A 22194-nucleotide genomic window follows, 5' to 3' on the forward strand; every position below is an offset into this window, starting at 1 on the left:
AGTGTGGGACTACACCATTGCAGGTGGGGTGTGTTGGGGCCACCTTTAGAGACTAACTACCATATCCTCCCCTTTCCCTCTCCTCCATGTACTTTCTAATCCTCTCTGATTTCTCTTCTCCATCCCAACTAATCACATCCCACGCCTCCTTCTTGTCACCTCATACCTGGACTATTGTGAGAGCAACCCTCCCTCCCCCACCTCAACTGCTCCCCCTAACTTCTATCTTGCTCCTCTTCAATTCAAAGATGGTAGGATTTTTATTGTTAAAAATAGACTTTATATACTTACCTGGCAGGGAGATACCATGATCACGAAGGTGGTTTTCCCAGGGCGAGGCTTATCCATTGCACACCGGATGTGCCGACCCCTGCGATTTCCCCAAATGTGGGAAACTCTACTGCATAATTTGTGGTAGTGGAGGATTGCGTTCGCGCTTTCCCCTGTTTCATGTTGTCAGAAAATCAGTCGCACAAATTGCATGATGTTTGCTTATCCTCTTTTTCTTTCAGTAAAGGTGTTTTGTGTCCTAAAAAAAAAAAGACTTTATATTGAGAAATACAATCTGCATATAGAAAAGTGCATAAAGTATAAATGTACAGCTGAAGACGTTATTATAAACCACACTTCCTAACCACAAGAAATAAAACACTGCTCCTTGCGCAGTGCACCCTCTTATCTCCTACCAATCATATCCCTTCTCCTGCCTCCCACAGAAAGTAACTACTTTCTTGACTCTTATGGAAACCACTTCCTGGCTTTATTTTATACTTTACCATGTAAGCAATCATCCCTAAACAATACAGCTTAGGTTTGCCTGTTTTAAAAGTTTAAACAAATAAAATTATATAGCATGCAGTCTTTTATGTCTGGCCTTTTTTACCCAAAATTCATTCATTTCACACCTGTATCTGTAGCTCACACATTTTCATTGCTCTATAATATTCTATTGTATAGATGTGCCACACTGTATTTCTTTATTTCACTTTTGATAGAAATTAGGGTCAACAATTCCTTCTGCTTTATTCTTCTTTTTCAAATTCATTTCAGCAATTCTAGTTCCTTTGCCTTTGTATATAAACTTTAGACTAATCTTGTCTGTATCCACAAAACTTGTCCTGAGATTTTGATAAGAATTGTATTGAACAATTTGGGTAGGGCTAGCTGTACTGAGTATTCCAATCCATGAACATAGTACATGTTCTATAGTGTTTGACTGAGCTAGAGTGGCTCTTGTCCCAGAGTTTCTGTGTTTCCAGGTGGCCCCTTCCCTGTCCTTTGACTACAGAGAAAAAGCTCTCACTGCTACTGCTGTTTTATCTGTGCCTGTTGGCCTTTCTGGGTTGATGGCTTCTCCATCTCCAAGTCTTGGTTATCTGAGGCAGAAAACAAACCCAGGGTGAGCTCCACCTACTGTTCCTTGTGTCCTGAGGTCCCTAACTGGTCTGCTTTCTTTCCTCCACTTCTCAGTTTTCTTTTATGTGTTTTATATATAATGTCCAGGGTTTGGGGTTGTACTTAGTGAAAGAATATGTAAAAGTGTGTCCGTGCCATGTTCCCTGACACAAATATCTCTCTCCCATATTTTCAGCATTTATTACAAATGTTCTCTAAGTATCTTGGTAGTAATAGGTATTCCATCTTACAGATCTAGGAATATGGGTAGATATTAATAAACCTGAGAGAAACTTCTAAATTGACAGGTGTGACCTTTTATAACTGAGAAAGAAATGAGGCTGGACAGATACAGATTTGAATATAATTCTCCCCTCCCCCATAGAGCCTTCCCCTCCTCTAACTGCCCAATCCCTGCTGCCCCTGTGCTCTTCAGCTGCAGCCTCGCCACTTCCCTCTTCTTCCTTCAAAGTCTTCCTCTCCTTCTTTCCTTCTCTTTTCCTTTATCTCTTCTTTCCCAGATTTTATTGTGGTTGCTTTAAAAACATGCCTGTGGCAAATAATACTCTCAGATACTTTTTAGAGGGCTTAAATAGCAAACTATATTTATCAGCAAACTCTAGAGATTTGCTCATGACAGATAGATGCTTATTTTTGTAGCTCAAAGGGAAGTTGCAAAAACTTTTAAAAGTTATTAGAATTTTCTTGTGGGAGTAGTGCAAGTTAGCTGTGTGTGGCCATTTTTAAAGCACTGAAGGTTTTCAAGTCTGAAATTATATTTCAGGTGTGCTCCATGTAATGCCTTTGAATTCATATGGTTGCTGAGTGTCATTTTCCTTTCTGTAAATAGATGTGTTCCTCCCAACTATGTTCACAGAAGTTGGGGAAGCCAGATGCAAAGTAACATAATGGGTATTCAACAATTGTATTTCTGCCTGAAGCAATATCAAGATAGCATATTGTACACTACCTTACTTGAAGGATCAGCAGGTAGCTATTAGGATGAACCCTACTAGATCAGAGAGAAAAACTACAGTGGGTTAACATGAGAAAACTGTGTGTCTTCTGTGAAACATAACCTGGTTTTCCTTTTAGCCTGTTTGTTCTGGGAGCTGCCATATCACTCACTGTTCAGGTCTCAGGACACAGTGTAGCCAATGAAGTGTACACTGTGTACAAATGCAAAAGATGTGCCCATTAGGGAAAGTTTTCTTGAAACTAGATGAGGGACTGAAACACAATATATATGTAAATTGCCTCTTGGTAGTCTTTAGTAGCATAAGCAAATCTGGTTAATTGTTAAACTTCCAAAGTTATGATAGAAAGAATGGACAGGCTGGTAAATGTAAAACACCGGGCACTTAAAGATGACAGGGACCTGTCTTGGTCTAATTTTGGTATTAGACCAAATATAAGGAAGTACATTAAGTACATTAAGGTAATCTTAATCATTTAATTATGATCTTAAAATCTAGCCCTTGCCATATTTTTACATCTAATTGACAAAAAATATAAAAGACTGGCAATGCCCAGTGTTGGCCACAGTGGGAGGAAATAGGCACTCCAATACATGGTTGGTTGAATGGTAATTGGTAAATCTTTTGGAAGGGTGATTTAACACAGTCTAGCAGAATTTTAAATGCACTGTATCATTTGACCCATTAATTCTTCTACTGGAAATTTACCTTGTGGGATATTTTTGCCTAAGTATATCTATTTATACGCCTAGAGAGATGTTCATTACAGTAACTGTAATGACAAAATTCTGGAAATAACACAGACATCCATTAGTAAGAAACTTATTAAATAAATTATGATGCACAATGAAATAATGTATACCAGTTAAAAAGAATGAGGTAAATTTATATACATGTAAAATATCTCCAAGATATGTTATTAAGTGAAAAAAAAGCAAGCTATAGACAGTACTCAGTATGAGGTCATTTGTATAGATATCTTAAAGTCTATATACATATTTGCATAAAAATTTCTCAGATAATAAGTAATTATTGACATCAATTATATTTGGTCATTATAGTTAAGAGGAACAGAGGTTGGTAGAAAGGGAGACATCATTTTATATCTTTCTGTATTGCAAGCATCCCCCTCCACACTGTGGTCACTTCCAGGGGCCAGACACCCACCTGATTCAGTGGCATCTGGATATACCAGGGACGCTCAGTGCAATCTGTGGGCCCCACATTGTGTCCACAGAACACACCATGTGAGCTTCGAGGCAGCATAGAGCATTGCCCCCAGGTGACCAGAAATGCTCTTTCACCTCTTAATAAGCTAGTTAAGATCAAAGCTTCACTGAATTTTAAAAACTTTCTTACGAAGGTATGACTTAGAATTGGGCCCACGTTGCTAAGTGGATTTAATGGATTTTCACTTACACACACACCCTGTAACCACCACCCAGATCAAGTACCCAGCAGGCTCTCCCCACCCTGCCACCTTCTGTCAATATCACACAAAGATAATCACTCTTCTGGCTTCTCACACCAAAGATGAGTTTTAAAACTTTCATTATTAAAATCAAAATAACAAAACAAAACAAAAAACACAGATGATGTTACAGGGTGGTAGGCTGGATAAGGAAGAGGGGTCAAGCATGTTTTAACGTTAATTTCTTTTTTTAATCTTTTGACTTGTCTTCATTGTTCACTGTGTTCTTTTAAAAATTATTGTGTGAAAGATCTTAAATCCATCTCTTTTAAAAGGAGAATTTTTTTAGGCTTCTCTTTTGTAGTTTGTGCTTAAACTTCTGGCATGGTCTAGTGATCAGAGAAAATGTAACAATGCGGAAGGAGGAAAAGAATTGTAGGGGGACATTAGTTTTTGTTTTTTTGTTTTTAGCCTTAAGTTCTATTTTTGATACCTGCACTATTTCTTGCTGTTTTCACTTGGAATCAATGCCTTTTTCTAAGTATTCACCAAAATGTGCATATAACATCTAAAAATACACATATTGAAACATTATGTTTCTTATTTAACAATTATGAGTAAAGGGAGTACAATTACAGAGATTGAGCATAAAGACTTACGGGAGAAAGCAGGTCTTAAAATGGCTTTTATTTAAAGTTTGGGGGTAATTTCTGAGCACTGACCTAAAGAATGCTGACTTCAGTCCTGTGCCACTCTAGTACGTGATACCAGTGTGTTGGTGAAGGGAGCCCTCCCAGTCTGGCCCAGCTGAGCCCAGAGTTTTGTCATCTGGCTATCAGCTGACCCCATGTGATCCCATTTACCTAGAGCAGACCTCCTGGAGGGATGTAGGGATAGAGGGGTTGAGAATACCCCAGCACAGCACCCTTTCAGCTGTGCTGAAGAAAGCTAAGAAGTAACTTTGAGGAGGCTGAATATGGCAGTAGCAAAGACAGCTATACCTGCTTGTAGGCCATGACCCTGTCCCCAGACACTGAGGGTCAGAGAGCTGGGACTTGAACGAGAGGCTTAGAAACCAACGCATGTAGCTTTGAAGTAAATGGTAAAGATCAAATTCCCCACCAATCTGGTGTAAAACTATAACATCACTCTTCAGTGAAAGTCCTAAATATTGTAACAAGAATGACGATTCTTACTTAAAATCTATGATTTCCCGACCATGCCACCCCTGTTTCACTTCTCAATAAATATTTTTTCACATTGTTTAATGACAAGTACAAACAGTCTGGGAGTACTAAAAGAAAATCAGAGCGCTTATGATTAGAGGTGAAACCTCAGGCAGACACGCAACAATATTTTGCTCTAGAAATAAGAGTTAGAAGGTAAGAAGCTAATGAAAATCCCCTGCTTGTTTCTCCTCACAGAGGTGTGAGGTCTCCCCAGATCAGTCTGACATTTGCAGGGCTCATTTAATCACTGTTCTTTTTGTGAAGATTTCTGATTCTATCCAATTTCCTATAAATTGTGATTTCTGAGCTTGGGGCAAACAAAGACTACAACTAATTTTTCATGACCTGGGTGAGCATTCAAATGAGAACCAAGATCACCAATACATTCCCCCTGGAATTTACATTTTCTGGAAAAAAAAAAGTGGGGGGGGGGGGAGGAAAAATCTCTGCCTACCTGTGGGTAAAATTGCAATATTTCTAGAATCTTTCGCCTGGGTTTAGTGCATCCCATATCAATAGGTATTTCTAAGGAGTGGAGAGAATTAGTCCATCTCCATATTAGTAGGTAGTTACAAGGGGGAGTGAGGATATCTGGACCAGAGATGTTGGGTGGGGTCCCCATTTGGAGCCAGGTCAGGGAAGACATGGGCAAGCAGAAGTGGATGACTGCTTGTAAGCAATAAATGGTTTCTCCCACTTTATTTGACTGATTTCGGTTTCAAGGGTATTTTGCCTCTGGCTGGGAAAATATTCTCCCCCAGGAGTTACATCTGGCATAGTCAGCAGGACCTCTGAACCTGAAATCTGTCTTCATGGGTGCAACCCTTGGGTGGGCTGTCCCTAAAGATGGTGGGGAGATACCTGGAATGCCCCTACCCAGTGCATGGTGAGGGGCCCCAGAGTCTGTAGTGGTGGAGGGTGCAGTTTCACCTGGGAGCCCCCTCTCTGTGGGGCTTCCAACTGGGGAGCCCCTAGTGGGGAATTGGTCTAGGGTAGAGCACCTCCTAGAGGGGTAGGGCCTTCCCCAGAGTTGGGGAAGATTAGAGACACCAGAAGCTGTGGATTAGCCCTCCATGAGATAGAAGACTGCTTAGAGTCCCTGAGTGGCCATGTAGCAACCAGGATTGTGGGTTGTCTGTTTATTGAGATAGTGGAAAGGGTTATCAAGGAGAGAGACACACTTTGGGGTCACTTGGAGGAGCTGGGCAATGAATGACCTATGGGATGCCCTAAGAAAGAGAGACAGGTATTGAGAAGACAGGTCATGCTCCTGGAAGATACGTTAGCAGCGCAGGAGGAGGCAGCAGGAGAATCCATGTTGCAGGAGGCCATGGGGTGGGGGAGGAAAGAGCAGTGCTTAGAGCCCCTGAGATGGTAGATGAGGTGTTGGGAGAAGATAGGGGGTGGGGCCGAGGGTTGATCTGTTGCTGAGGCCACTGCCAGAGGCACCAGCCTCTCCCGTATTAAAGGCCCATGTGGTTGTAATTAAGAAAATAAAAATACAACAACTGTGGGCTGCTCAGGGGTAGGAGACACCCCCTCCCCAGGTTGTGAGGCACTCCATGCTCCACCCTATACCCAGGATGAGCTGGTGGACATGAGTATCTGGTTTCAGCAAAATCCTTTGGAACTTCTGTCTACATGTCTTTTGGAACCTCTGCCTATGTATCTCTGGAATATGGGGTTAGAAAGCATTGTTATGTTGCGCTACGAAATGAGTAGAGTGGCTTCCCTGACAAATCACCCTTCCCTCTGGCAGCAGTTGCAAAGTGCTCAGGGGACCAGACACTTGTGGATTGGCTGACAGCAGCCATCAGGGCAGTTTGGCCTAATCACGGTGATTTACCATACTTACCCACTAGCTGGAAAATGTATGCAGAACTCCCACAGGTGTTAAGGGAGTTGGGTGTGAAGAATATCATCTAAAATATGGAACCTCGGGTCCCTGATGAGTTGTTCATAGGAATGAGAAATCTGGTGCTCAGTACAGCTCCCCCATCTCTCTTTGGGTCGCTAGTAACTATTTTTGCCCTCACATAGGGCAACCTATAAGTGAGGCTACTCGTACTTTAGCAGATCTAGGGGAAATTGAAACAATAACAATATGGAAAGAAGTACAGGCTATGACTGAAAGGAGAGGTGCAAAGGGCCCCATGGAGTCTTGGGGACCCAGATGTGGGTTGATTTGATAAAGGCCAAGGTAGTGACAGAAAAACTTGATGGGCAGCCCAGTAGGATCTTGTTAGAACTGTGACACCAATTAAAGCCACAGCAACAGTTCCAGCTGCTGAGGTCCAGGACATGGAAGCTGGAGTCAAAGCCCCATGTATGGCCTGTGTCCCTGCAAGACTTCCTGGGGGACAGTAGTCAGGATCTGTCTGGGCCCTCACCCCTACAGGAGAACTATTGGGTGTCACAGGTTGACTGAGAGGGGTGGTCAAGGACCGCACCTTGGGGGACATGATGGGGACCAGAGGCCACATGTAGAATTAGCAATTCATTGGTACCCCATGAATGTACAAAGTGTCCTGGTGCTGGTGGACACAGGAGCTGAATGTTCTCTGATTTATGGCAACCCTGAGCACTTTCCTGGGACCCCTGCTGTGATAGATGGCCATGGGGGTAAGATAATTAGAGTGAAGAAAGCCCAAATCCCATTGGGGATAGGGCGTTTACCACCAAAGGAGTATACTGTGTACGTTTCTCCCATCCAGGAATATATTTTGGGGGTAGATATCCTTCAGGGCCTGTGGTTACAGACCACTGCAGGTGAGTTCAGACTGAGGGTATGTGTGGTAAAGGCAGTTCAGAGAGGACATGCTAAGCACCCACGTGTAGCTCTGCCTGTACCTCATTGGGTGATAAATGCTAGCAGTATAAATTGCCTGGGGGACATAGGGAAATTGGAGAAACTCTGCAGGACTTGGAGAAGGTGGGTATCATAAAGCCCACCTGTAGTCCTTTTAATTCACTGGTGTGGCCCATGAAAAAACTGGACAGCACTTGGAGTATGAGCGTGGATTACAGAGAATTGAATAGAGTCACATTCGCTTTGCATGCTGCCATCCCCTCTATAGCAGCCCTTATGGACACCCTCAGTCATGAACTAGGGACATATCATTATGTTGTGGACCTTGCTGATACTTTCTTCTCTATTTACATAGCAGAGGGAAGTCAGGAAGAGTTTGTCTTCACATGGGAAGGCCGGCAGTGAACATTCACTGTCCTTCCACAGGGATACCTCCACAGTCCCACCATCTGTCACGAACTTGGAGCCCAGGACTTGGCCACATGGAAGAAACTGCAAATGGTGCAGCTGTATCACTACATTGGTGATATGCTCACATCTGATTCTCTGGCAGATTTAGAAGGGGCCACTTCTACACTGCTGCAACATCTACAGGAGAAAGGATGGGCTGTGATCAGCACTGAGGTTCAAGGACCTGGCTTGTCTGTAAAGTTCTTGGGGGTTGTCTGTCTGGGTAAAACTAAAGTTATCCCAGAAGCAGTCATAGACAAAGTCCAGGCTTTTCCTACCCCTACCACTGTAGCAATATTACAAGAGATTTTGGGTCTTTTGGGATACCAGAGAGTTTATCCCACACTTGGCACAAAGTCTGAGGCCCTTATACTGGTTGGTATGAAAGAGCATCAGGTGAAACTGGGATGAAACGTGCAGCTGCTTTTACTGCTGCTAAGCCATCAGTCAAGGCTGTACAGGACTTGAGTGTAATGGACTCATCAAGGCCCTGTGAGCTAGATGTTCACGTAACCAAAGATGGTTATGGATAGGGTCTTTGGAGGTTGGCTTGATCGGACACACCAAACTATTGGATTCTGGTCACAACTATGGAAAAGAACACAGGTACCGTACACCCTGATAGAGAAGCAACTGGCTGCTGTATACCACGCTTTGCTGGCTACGGAGCCCATCACCAGAACAGCTCCAGCCAAGGTAATAACCACCTATCCCATCACAGGGTGAGTGTGAGACTGGTCCCAAAGGCTACAGAGTAGTGTGACAGAGACGCCTATACTGACCAAATGGGGTGCATGCTTACAGCAGTATAGCACCCTCTCTACTAGCCCATCAAGTGGAGAACTCCAACACTTATTGGGGCCAGTGATCTATACCAGTGGAAAGCAGGAAGAACTTGCTTTTGAGTCATTGGTAGCCATGAGTCCTTATCAGGAGGGAAAAGCCCCTATACCTGAAGCTGCTTGATATACAGACCGCCCCAGTCATGGGCAGCTCCCAAAGTGGAGAGCTGTGGCTTTCCATCCTATGACTGAGACAGTATGGATGGAGGATGGAGAGGGTAAGAGCAGCCAATGGACTGAGTTGTGACAGTATGGCTCGTGATCACCTAGGAGCCCTCCCCTATAGTTGTCTGCACTGAGAGCTGGGCCGTCTGTCAGGGCTTGACTCTGTGGCTACCAACATGGTACAATGCCAATTGGATGGTTGGTCACCAGCCCCTCTAGGGGCAAGAGTTGTGGCAAGACCTGTGGGCCTCTGGTCAAACTAAGACTGCTACCATATATCATGTGACTGGCCATTTGCCTTTGGCATCCCCAGGGAATGATGAAACAGGCACATTGGCCCAGGTGCGTTGGCTAGAAGGAAAGCCTGTATCTGATGTGGCCCAATGGTTACATCAGCATTTGCTGCATGTGGGGCAAAAGACAATATGGACTGTAGCCCATCAGTGGGACTTGCCATTGACCTTTAAAGAAGTCAGTAAGCCCAGAAGGAGTGCCTTGTGTGCTCTAAGAGGGACTTACACTGAGTAGTCCCCCAGCAACATGGGACAATAGTGAAGGGGCTGATAGCCCTTGTCAGGTGGCAGACAGACTATATTGAGCCTCTGCCCATTTCAGAAGGATATTAGTATGCCATTACTCATGTGGACACAGCTATTGGACTGTTGGTTGGTTTTCCTGCATGTTGGGCAGATCAGCAAACCACCAAGAGAGGCCTAGAGCATCTCTTTGCAGCCTATGGCTGGCTGCAGGTAATTGAGAGCAATCATGGCACCCGCATTACTGGATATGCGTTACAGGAATGGGTCCAGCAATTAGGAATAAAGTGGAAATTTCATGTACCATATAACATTACTGGGGCAGGCATGATAGGTACAATGGTTTGTTGAAATCTGGCCTGAAGCTGAACACCAATAGTCTATGGGGCTGGTCAGTTCCCCTATGGACAGTACTATGGCATTTGAATGAGAAGCCCCCAAAAACAGCCTTGAACCCTATGGATATGCTAACACACACTGTGCTGCCTCTCCTATACAGTGAAAACCAAAGAGGAGTTATTGAAGCCAGGATATGGCCAGCAGAGCAACATCCAACTGCCAGCCCCAACTGCATTAAACCCTGGAGACTCTGTTGAGCAGTTGTGGCCCTGGACATTTCGACACATAGACCAGCGATGGCTGGCCCTTCTGGCACCTTGGGGAAAATGCCTGGAAGCTGGCTTCCTGTGTATTCCTGGAGTAACAGCAGAGTGGCCCCCCAAAGATCACAGTAGTATTTCCAAAATGTGTGAAAGGTGAGAGCATCTTACGGGGAAGTTTTGTTTTATCTTTATGGCCAGTTCATGTACCTCCCATAGCCCTATGTATTGACCCATCTGTAACTTCCACAGTAGGGGGGTGAAAGTCGGGTATACTAGACCAGCCCGAGATCCCATTCCTGCCACCTTCCTATCACAGGACCACTCTCTTGATGCATCCTACCTGATGGACAAGATTTGCCTATGCTGGTGTCATTAAAACATGTATCTTATCACCTATAAGGTTATTTTCTTCTACAGTCCTTGTGGCCTGTACATGCCCCCTGGCTGCAGCTGCCACATGGTGATTGCTCCGAACTCCCTGCCCATTCAGCTACTGCCTGCCTGTGGAATGGGTGAGCTATGGACTAAATCTGCATAGGACATTGAACCTAGGTGAATCCTCTGGCTTGAAGATTGTCATGATTTTATTGCTGTTGTTACTGTATGCTATTAGTCTGGTTACAGTGCTCCAGTTTTCTCGCACAGGGGCTATTGTGGAAGATAGAGAGCAAGTAGATTGTGAGGAAAGATTTCTGGAGGGGTGGGCTGTGGGTAAAATTGCAATATTTCCAGAATTTCTCACCTGGGCTTAGTGCATCCCATATCAATAGGTGTTTCCAAGGGGTGGAGAGAAGTAGTCCATCTCCATATCAATAGGTAATTACCAGGGAGAGTGAGGGTATATCTGGACCAGAGAGGTTGGGTGGGGCCCCCTTTTGGAGCCAGGTGGAGAAAGACATGGGCGAGCAGAAGAGGACAACTGCTTGCAAGCAATAAATGGATTTCTCCCACTTTATTTCTCCCTTTGACTGATTTAGGTTTCAAGGATATTTTGCCGCTGGCTGGGAAAATAGTCTTCCTGGGAGTTACACTACCCAGGATGGATATAAAATGAAGCCGCTCAGTCCTGCCCACCAAAAAAAGCAAACCTGCTGAATAGCATTCATGAAAAATCAGATTGCCATGGTCACCAACCATGTGACAGTACATCTGAGTTACCTGCAGGGGTAATGGAGGTAGTAGAAACTGAGGCTCATACTGGGGAAGCTGCGATTTTGTTTCCCTCTCAGGATGTGGGCAGGAAACTAAGTAAGCAAAACATGACCCCTTTTTGGACACTGAGACCAGTACTATAATTTTGGAGGAAAAGTTCACGACAGAAGTGTTCCATTAAAACAAGGGGGCAAAGGAAGGCAGTTTTCACATGAAAGCACAGGAGTCCAATTTGAAATAAATATTTCTACTTCTGTGTAGCACTAAGCTGTGTTTACACAAGGGTATTATTGGTAAGGGCTCAATAAATGTTAGTTATAACTATTACATTTATCACTATTATTCACTCTAGTCAGGCCTTTTAAGTGAGTCAGACCATTACTACAGGCCAGTCAGTATTTTTTAGGAGATAGCTGTCAAAAATGGAAAATATAAAAATGATTATCATGCAATAAAAACTATTAGTAAGATAGTTTTCAGAGCTTCCCTGAAGGACTTTTTTTAAAGTATCATAAAATGTCTTCATTTATTGAATCAAAACACTTTTGAGTTACCATAATCAGTAGAATTACAAACTTAGAAATAGCCAACAGCACAGGAGAGGTGGGAATTATTATTTCTTGGTAAAATTTCAATTTTATAAATAATCTGGTAATTCATTTCCTAAGAAAAATAGAATTGTGTATCTCTGGACAAGTAAGAGTTTTCCAGATTACCAGATTACCAGAGTTTCCATGAGGGGGACACGGGAGCCATTAAAGAGATGGGTTTTTCTCATTCTGATAAGTTTATCCACCTAATTGACAATGGCATATTTTGTCTCCACCTAGGGATATTTGGGATGCAATGAAAAACTTATGAAGCTAAAGCACAGAATTTCCCTAGAATTAAATGAAGTGATGGAAAAAGAAAGAGCACACAGAAAGCTGTAGCTGGCCCCTCTGTCCCCACTGCAGGTGATCAGTACTCACAGGCTCCCTTACCAGCTCCTTCCTCCATCAGTAGGGACATGGGGGCAGCCTGGCTGCCTGAGAGACGCAGTTGGCAGATGAAGCAGACATGAAGAGGAGGAAATAAATGCCTACATTTTTCCTTGGTCAGAAACAAAGGCTTCATGGTCCTGCTTTTAATTGGAAAGCAGGTAGAATCTGAGAGTAAATATGCTCTGTGAATTAAGTGTAACAGATTTTGATACAGGAGTTTTAACCTAAGTATGGCAAGAAAAGCAATGACCAGGTCCATCAACTTGAGTGCCCACCGCCCAGCTGAAGCTCCTCCTCCCCCATCCCTATAGACACCAATAGCTGCACCTGTTGTCTGTTCTTTCTTTTTTCCTTCCTTAGTTAAAAAAAAAAAACAACCCACATTTTTACAGAGAACAAGGCCACAAAGAAAAAAATATATTTTCAAGTCACCCCTTTAGCTAGATGCTCATAAATTTTAGGTTCTGGGCAATGGGATATAAACTGAAAACCAGAGTGGACAACTTGTGAGAAGGTTCTCAAGTGTAGTGGGCATTCCATTTTCTCTTCTTTCTGGCTATAAAGTAGATGTGATGGCTGGAGTGCAATGGCCTGGGACCACATAGTGATCTTCAGCTTTTGAGACCCTAACATTGCAGAGTAACACATCAACTGTGTGGCCGGCTCAGACTTCTAAGTGAGAGACAAACTTCTTTCTGATTTAAACCACCATTGCTTCGAGTTTTCTCTTACAGATGAGTCTCATCCTAGCTAACAGATGCTTCCTTCAACTCGTTCTCAAGGAATGGGTTATGAGAGTAAGCCTGAAATTTTATTTAAAAATTCAAATATTAATTAAAAATGTAGTCAGTCACATGTTTAAGGATTGCCAGCATGGTGTAGGAGTAGTGAGTCCACAGCAAGGTCAGAAAGTCAGCAGCTCCTGTGATATTTGTCTTGTACATTTGCAACAGGAAAATAGGCATTCTCTTTCAGTCAGCACCTTTAATAACATGTGTGTGTGTGTGTGTGTGTGTGTGTGTGCGCCCGCACGCGCACATGCACGCACCAAGCAGATGACAACTGAGAAAGGAGTTTTTCAGTAACATGTTTTCTAGAAGGAAACTTGTGTGTAAGATTTATAGATTGGGCAACTCCCCAGATTCTTTTTCCTTCAATTATTGAAAATGGTTGGCTATCAATAGGGGTAATTTCAAGAAGCTTCTGTTTCAAATTTTGAGTTTGATAGACCTGCAGCTGTAAAGAATTGTCTTCTTAAAGTATTAATTCTCATAGTCAATGATTCTGTAACATCTTTCTACATTGATAGAAAGTAACTGCACTGGAGGGGGTGAGGATTTACTAATACGGGTAACTGTTGAACCACTGTGTTGTACATTTGACACCAATATAAGATTGTATTTCAATGATACTTTAATTTAAAAAAAAGATATTCATTCTCACAGAACCTTTTTAAAAACCTGTGGTGAAGTACACATAACATAAAATTTCTACCTCAACCATTTGTAAATACACAGTTTAGTGACATTAAGTACATTCACATTGTTGTGCAATCATCATCAACATCTATCTCCAGAACTTTTATCATCTTGTAAAATTGAAATTCTGTCCCCATTAAACAATAGTATCTAGTTCCTCTTTCCCTATAGCTCCTGGCAAACACTATCCACTTTCTGTCTCTATGAATCTGACTTTTCTAGGCACCTCATAAAAGTAGAATTATACAGTATTTGTCCTTTTGTGACTGGTTTATTTCACTTAGCATAATGTCCTCAAGGTCCATCATGGAGTCTGATCTTTTGAGGTTCGAAGAATAAAAACAAAATGTATTTGGGTACCTCCATTTCGTATGTAATCCATTTTCTATGTACTTCCATGTAATCTTTATTATTTCTAAATATATTATAGTTACTGTTACATGTGATTTTGGAATTTTCCTTCTTAGGAAATCTGAAGTGATAACAAAGCTGACCTGCATTTAATTTATCTTCAGAAGATGTAAGGAATTCTCCTGTGGAATTCTTTTTCTTGAAAAAGTCACAGCCTAATTGGAACGAAATAACATAATTAAACACAATTATTAAGGGATATTTGATTCACTCCATCAATAATTCTAGTACAGATACTAGAATTTTATACTCTCTAATATCAATTACTGTCCTTCATAGTAATACTTAACTTCTTATAAACATTGTGGACATTTTATTCTTTCTAAATATTATTAAACTCTGTTAATATTTACACTGACCCACCAATCTATTGTCTGATTTATTTTAACTATTTGAAAAATCTTAATGATGGCTTTTGTTCACAAAATTAACAGCTTTTACAACACTAATTATTCCAACATTTTTCTTTTGCAATGGTAAATACTAACTTATATTTTAAATGAAAGAATTTCTACAGAAAACACTAGGAGAGATATTTCACTCCAAATTAAATCTAGAATGCCTCCTATGTTTATAAGTGTTCAGATATTAGCAATCAGTGACCTGCCTTGTATGGATCATGGGTGATTTTATACTGATTAGCTGTTGGAAAAACCAAAGATAGCAAACCTTTTCCATAAAAGGCCAGATGCAAAGTGGCTTTGCAGGCCAGTTTCTCTTGTACCTACCCAATCCTGCCACCTAGTGTGAAAGCAGCCATAGACAATTATCTAAATGAAAAGGTATTGTGGGTTCTAATAAAACTTTATTTACAAAAACAGAAGCGATGCTAGCTTTGATTTGAGGGTGGTAAATCACAGACCCCCCAACCTAGATGATAACTGATCATGGACCAGACTAAGAATGTCAGAGTTGATGATGAGTTGGCCTTTGATTATTCGATCTTCCACTGGCCAAAGATAAAGCCAAATAGAAGAATTTGGAGGAACACCTAGAGGAAGCTGAACTATGGAGCTTCCAGAATATATACCAGTATATGCATTACAAAACTTTTGGAAAGATAAATAAATAATTGTCAGTCTTGGTTCCCTCTAGGAAATGGAGAGGAGGCTGGGGTAGGGAGACTTTCCTCTTCCCTTTGCATCCTTGTTGACTCTGAATTTTTTATCATATGCATTTTATTACTTTTAAAATGAGGTCTATAAACATTTGCTTGCTGAATGACTTGGGGTATATAGAATCAGAGAGTTTGTTGTTTGTATAAAACAAGTATTTGCTGCTGTGACACTTTCTTTTTAATTAGAGGATTAAAATCAGCAAACTTCCTGAAATTTCCTTGTGATGATAATATGTGGCAATTCTTATATCAGAATAATATGACTTAGTATGTTTTTTGACACATGACAATCATTGCAAAAGCAACCTGGCTAAGGGGAGCAGAATGGGTGAAGGGGATCAAAAGTTACACACTTCCAGTTGTAAAATAAACAAGTCATGGAAATGTAATGTACAGTATGGTGACTATAGTTAAAGAACACTGTATTGTGTATTTGAAAGTTGCTCAGAGAGTAGATCTTAAAAATTCTCGTCACAGGGAAAAAAAATTTCATAATTATGTATGGTGACAGATGTTATTTAGACTTATTGTGGTGATCATTTTATAATATATACAAACATTGCATCATTATGTTGTATACCTGAAACTAATATAAGGTTTTCTGCCAATTATGCCTCAATTTAAAAATAAAATAAAATAAAGAATTCATAGAGGAAAAAATAATCAACCTGGAGCTTTAGTTCATGTGTTCAAAAGGCTATACAACACATAAATAGGAACATGTTGGCCTAATATCAAAAGTCACGAAAAGGTTACTTTGGGTAATTGATAATGTTCTTAGTCTTCTCTTATCACATCATTATATTCTTGACAACAAATTTTTACCAAAAATGACTTTATAATTATGATAATGCTGTAAAGCAGAATATTTATCAACAATCCTTGGAAAAATATTAATAACTGAAGTGTCTTGAATACTCATAATGAGGCAGATACTATGTTAAATGCTTACTATGTATTAAAATAATCAGTGCTCACAACTTCCCTCTTATGTGCTGCTATTGTTCCCATTTTACAGATGATAAAACATGAGGCTTAAAGAGGTTTACAATTTTGTCCAAAATGGTACAGCTAGTATTTCTGAGATTCTAACTTAATCAGACTGATTTAAGTCCTTCCTCTTACTCTTGATGTTTGACCCAAAGAGGAGAGGATGGAATGGATAATTCAGAAAGCATTTCAAATGGGCCATGGAATGCACTCTATGACTTCCCCCTATGTGAGGAGGTGGAAAAATGGCAACAGTTGCAAGTGGCACCAGAGTCACCACCCTGAATATTAGTGGCTTAGAATATTGACTAATGTTATTTGGGCTCAAGCAGAAAATAGCTACTACTTCTCAGAACACCTAAAAACCTTGTTCAGGTTTTTCTTTCTTTCTTTCTTTTTTCTTTTTTTAAACTTGTTCAGGTTTTTTTATTTATTGGTGCTGCTGGCCATGCTAACGGAAGACTCATTGTAATGAAAAAAGGTCAACACCATCAATCCAATCCCTTCTATAACCTAAATGTTTTAATGCAGTGGAAACCCTACAGGCTATCTCAAAATGCTTGGGAATGCCAATAAACACCCTCAGAAGAAGGCTGCACTTGGGTGAGGGCCAAATGAGACCAAAGAGAAGAAACAACAGGCAGGATCCTAAGGAAGTGATGAGTGCTGGAGTCAAGGGAAAAGGAGCTGGAATCTAATCTGCAGAGTACGACACGCTGTGCGTCGTTGGCATGTGCGGCTGCAAAGAGAAAATAACGTAAACATTTTAACAAGGAGTTTCCCTCGTATCCTTGAAAGCCCGTGTTTGCCCTCTGAATGACCAAAGCTCATATAAAGATAATATTCACAACCAAGCCAGCAGTTTGCTGCAAGCTAGGGCTGTGTGAGACAACCAGGTCAGGGAGCTGGAAAGGTCAAGGGCCCATGGAGAGCAATGGCCGCTCAAGTTCTCCCCGTGGTGTTCAAATGTTCCTCTGTCTTCTTCCTCTTTCTGGTGAAGTCTGGCTTCATGACTGAAAAGAGAGCACTGAAACTTATAAATAATTTATAGATTTTATTTCTATTTCTCTTGTCCAAGGTCCAATTCCTCCAGAGCTTGGTGACTCTATGGTAGTATAATTAATCTGAAAATGCAATATAACTGGTATGTGAATGGTGTCATATATAACAGGGTGAACACTCCACTCCTCCCCAGAGGTTAACTTTGCTGGAGTACTTAACCACTATACGAGAATGGCTCAGCCGTTAAATGACACAGCACACAGCTAGACTCCCCAAGCGTCCACCCAGAATGAAAGCACGCTGTAAACCCCAGGTGTGGGGGAATGTAAGGCATTGGATGTAGTGCAGTGTTTCTAAACCCACATCAGAATCTCTGGAGGGTTCCTGTCAAACATATTCTAGGCCTCTTCAGAGATTCTGATTTGAAGGGTCAGAACAGGAAGTTATTTTTAAAAAGCCCCCTATGTGGTTCTAGGATTTGGAACCAGGTTTGAGAATTGCTGTGTGCAATTGACCTTTACAACCTCTTTCCTCACTTTTAACACCCTCGCCAGGCCTCATTCCTCTGCCCAAGGCCCTTCCTTCTACCCAAATAAATCTTTTCATTGCTTCTATTCTTGCCTTCTGCCCCATCTAGGCATTTTTCCATGTCATATTGACATGTCTTCTAACTTAACAACTGCCATGTACTTTCCCTCCATTCCCTAGGAAGTATTTTTACCAAGTGTCATTGGTATAAACTGGGCATAAACTTTAAATTGGAAGGAATACAGAAAAGAGTTGGGAGGGCTATAAAGTTACCAATGGAAAACTTTCAAATTGCTTAAATGTGCATTTTGGAAGGGGCATTAAAAGTCACCCAAAAAGGTTGGTTTATGGGCTTCTACTGAATCCAGAAGATCTCACCATCAGTTGAGAGGGGACAGTGAAACATGGTTATGACATCATGAGGGTGTAATCATCCAAATCCAGACTGTAGAGAGCTCTAGAGTTTGCTAGTCTGAGTGTGGTCCGTGTACCAGAAGCATAACCCTCACCTGGGAGCTTGCTAGAAATGCAGACTCGGGCCCCATTCCAGATCCTCTTTCTAATGTAGAAACTACTTTTAAAATAAGATCCTCAGGTGGTCTGCATGTACTTTAAAGTTTGAGAAGAATCACTCTACTGTATAAGACGCTCATTATATTCAACAAATAAATTGTAAGAAACAAAAGAAAGAAGGGAACATAGATTCAAAGAGACTAAGAGATCTATTGACAGGATGTAGTGTGGGTACTTGCTTGGATCCTGATTTGAACCAACCAGTTGCAAAAAGATAGGGGAAACTTTTAGAAGAGAGCGGATATTCAAACACTGAGTATTACAATGTCATGATATTAAGGAATCACTGTCAGCTTTCCAAGATAAATTAATCATCTTGTAGATATGAAAAAGAGGGAGGGGCTTATCTTTTAGAGAGATCCACTTTAATATTTATGTATGAAATGATACCATGTCAGGGGTTTACTTCAAAGTAATCAGATAGTGCAGGTTATGGATGAAACAAGACTGGTCATGAGCTGTTTACTGTTATAGCTAGATGATGCCCACATGGGGGTTTATTATACTATTTTCTTTTTACAATTCAATCCTAACACTAAGTACCTGAAGTCAGGTCAAATTTCACAGTGTACGTGCAGAGTCCCCCACAAGACTCTCTCATCTCAGACATCAGCCATAAGCTCCATGGATCCCAGGTCACCCATACTTCTGACCCACTGGCTGCAAATCCAGGATTTCTACTACCCCTCAGATTCAATAATTCACAAGAAAGATTCACAAAACTCAGGAAAGCACTATACTTATGATTACATTTTATTATAAAAGATACAACTCAGGACCAGCCTATGAAGAGATGCTTAGGGCAAGTCCTGATCTGGAAAGGTCCTGAATGTGACAGCTTTGTGTTCTTAAGATGCATCACTCTCCTGCCACATCGATACATGATTTCCAACCAGGATGTTCACTAGAGCCTCCATGGTGAAAGCTTTTATTGGGGTTTCATTACATAGGCATGATTGATGGAATCACTGGCCATGTGATTGAAGTCAATTTGTAGGCTCCCCTCCCTACTCTCTCTGGAGTTTGGAGGTTTGGTTGATATCAGGGGACTCAGAGCCTTAACCTTACACTCATATGGCTGGTCTTTCTGGCATGGACAGCCCTTGTCCTGAGTCATATCATTAGCATAAAATCAAGTATAGTCTGAGAGATTAAGCATTTGGCCTTACACATTTGTTGAAACTGGTTAAATGGTCTCTGTAAAGTTGTAGTCTTCTCACCTGATACTGGAGCTTGGAGTCTGGATGGTGAACAGTTAGGAAGGGAAGATGGATGTAAAGTTATGAAGATCAAGATCATTCTGGAACCAACAGGATAAACTGTAACCCAGAAGGACTCACCGAAACCCGTGTCAGTTTGCGTTGCCTCTGCTGTTAGTGGGAGGGGGCTTTCTTCATGGAACTGAACACATACACCTTGTCCAGGAGTCAGAGAAGCTGGGAGAAGGCCCAGGGGAATGTAGAACAGGTCCAGCTGTTCCATGTCTGCTTCATGCTGGTGACCAGCAACGATGTGTGCGAGCTAAAGCATGGCTGCCGCTTCCTGTCTGCTCTCCAAAGCTCACGAACAGCTCCCTTGCGGCATACAAGAAATGACATTCTGGGGGAAGTAGTTCAGCATAGCCAAACTGATACATTTTAAAGCCACCACACCTAGAAAAAGGTTAACAACTGTAAATAAATCAGTCAGTGCCTGGAGTAATTGTTTATGTGCCAAGCTGTTTCACCATACATGGTAACCCCAGCCTACCGTTGGAAATATATTTGCCTTGTTACCTGCTTCTCTCCTCCAGTATAACAAGATGAGGTCTCCCACCAATTCTCCACCTAATCTGGATTCTATCCTTTTTTGCCCCCCTAAGGATCATGCACCATCGACCAACTTCCCATGTTTCTGGTTAAAACATCTTCTGTTCTAGCTCTATATCTTCAGTTTGTTAAAAAAAAGTTCTCATGATTCTTTAAATTCCTCTAGTGAATACTCTTCTTTCTTTTTAGCTGAGTTTCAAGAATGAAAAGTCTACTGGTGTGCTATTGACACTTCTGTAATACAATTTTGCTATATTATTTGAAAATATTCAATTCTTCTATCAATAACAAGTGAAACAAACAAGTGTAACAACAGAAACTCACAAATATGTGAAACTCAAAAACCACATTGAGGAAAAAAATGTGTTAAACATAATAAGCATAAACAGAGAATATGTTTGAGACGAAAACATAGATGGAAAGGATGAAACAAACTAGAGTGTTACTTGTAAATAGGAAGGGATAAAATGACCAGGTGCACCTAAAATATTAATAAAGCACAGATGTATCAACCAGAATGACAGTTCTGTAATCCTTAAGTCAATGACCAATTGGTGAAAGTTATTAGTGCCCATGTGACCTCTGTCCAAGACGCACAGATAAATCCATAGCTCCTGTGGATCAGCTGGTGATTGGTGAGATTCAGGTGTGCTCAAGCTTCTTGTCTCTCCAGCTCTTTGAAAGAGCAGGTATGTGTTGGCTTCAGGCACTATGAGTCTGCTGATCACATTGCTCACCCTCAACTCTGAGCCTTCTAACCGCACCAGCAGCAGAGAATGATGATAATGGAAGAAAGAGAAAGATAGAGAGACAAATCTGACTTGTGCCTTATGCTCAGTATGATGACCTACTTCAGCTCTTTCCCTTTGCTTCTTGCTACATGTTTTAAATTTATTCAATAAGCCTTGTGATTCAAGCATCAATTTTGTCTCAGCCTATCTATTTTGTGATCTCTAGGATAGCCTTCCTAGTAGAGAACTTGGAGGTAAGGTAAACAACCTGTTCTGTTTGCCCAGGACTCTCCTGGTCTTAGTGCTAAATGTCCAGCACCCTGGGAATCCAGTCATTCCTGGGTCACAGGTCAGTTGGTCCCCTTCCTGGGGGTAACCATTGCATCAAGTTCATCCCACCACTCCCTTCCCTCCTTCCCTCCCCTCTCCCTTACTGCCTTAATGGTTGTAATGGTTCCTACGAATACCACTCTACCAAAAATGTGCTAAGATCACCAGATCCTTCCATATTGTCAAATCAAATGGACACCTCTTTTATTTTACTTAAGTAATGGACCTTTTTATCAGTTTTTCTTTCTTGAGACTCTTTTAGCTTCCACCATATCTCTTGGACAAACTAGATGCTCTCCAGAGTTAATGTGGAGCAGACGGCCATCAAGCACCTAAAATTTGAAAAAGCTCAAATGTGAACTCATCCTCTCCTCCCTAAAAATCTTTCTTCCTGAACTCTCTGCCTCTCACCACTGGACCTCCACCCAACCAGCTACTCGAGGCAGGAAATGAATCATCCTAGACTCCTCCCCACCCCTACACGTGTGCTCCACACTGATTGCTTGAGGGCTTCTGGAACACTCACCAGCAGCTGCAAGTGTTCCACAACATCAGGCTACCAGGTGTCTACTTGCACTTTCTCCCTTCACTCTCCCTCCCACCTGACTATCCCTTAGCTCCTTCCTCTTGGTTGAGCATGAATCACTTACTCACCCAGGCCATGAACTAACATAT

The 22194-nt window shown here is 41.6% G+C and overlaps 1 non-coding gene across 1 annotated transcript; it reads left to right on the top strand.

Annotated features, from left to right (window-relative positions):
- Positions 1-283: 283 nt before the first annotated feature.
- Positions 284-446, top strand: LOC118922776 (U1 spliceosomal RNA). The gene has a single exon (XR_005028879.2). It is a non-coding gene; the product is annotated as a U1 spliceosomal RNA (small nuclear RNA).
- The last annotated feature ends 21748 nt before the right edge of the window (positions 447-22194 follow it).

The sequence above is a fragment of the Manis pentadactyla genome, chromosome 6, assembly GCF_030020395.1.
Source record: "Manis pentadactyla isolate mManPen7 chromosome 6, mManPen7.hap1, whole genome shotgun sequence".
Taxonomy (NCBI): domain Eukaryota; kingdom Metazoa; phylum Chordata; class Mammalia; order Pholidota; family Manidae; genus Manis; species Manis pentadactyla.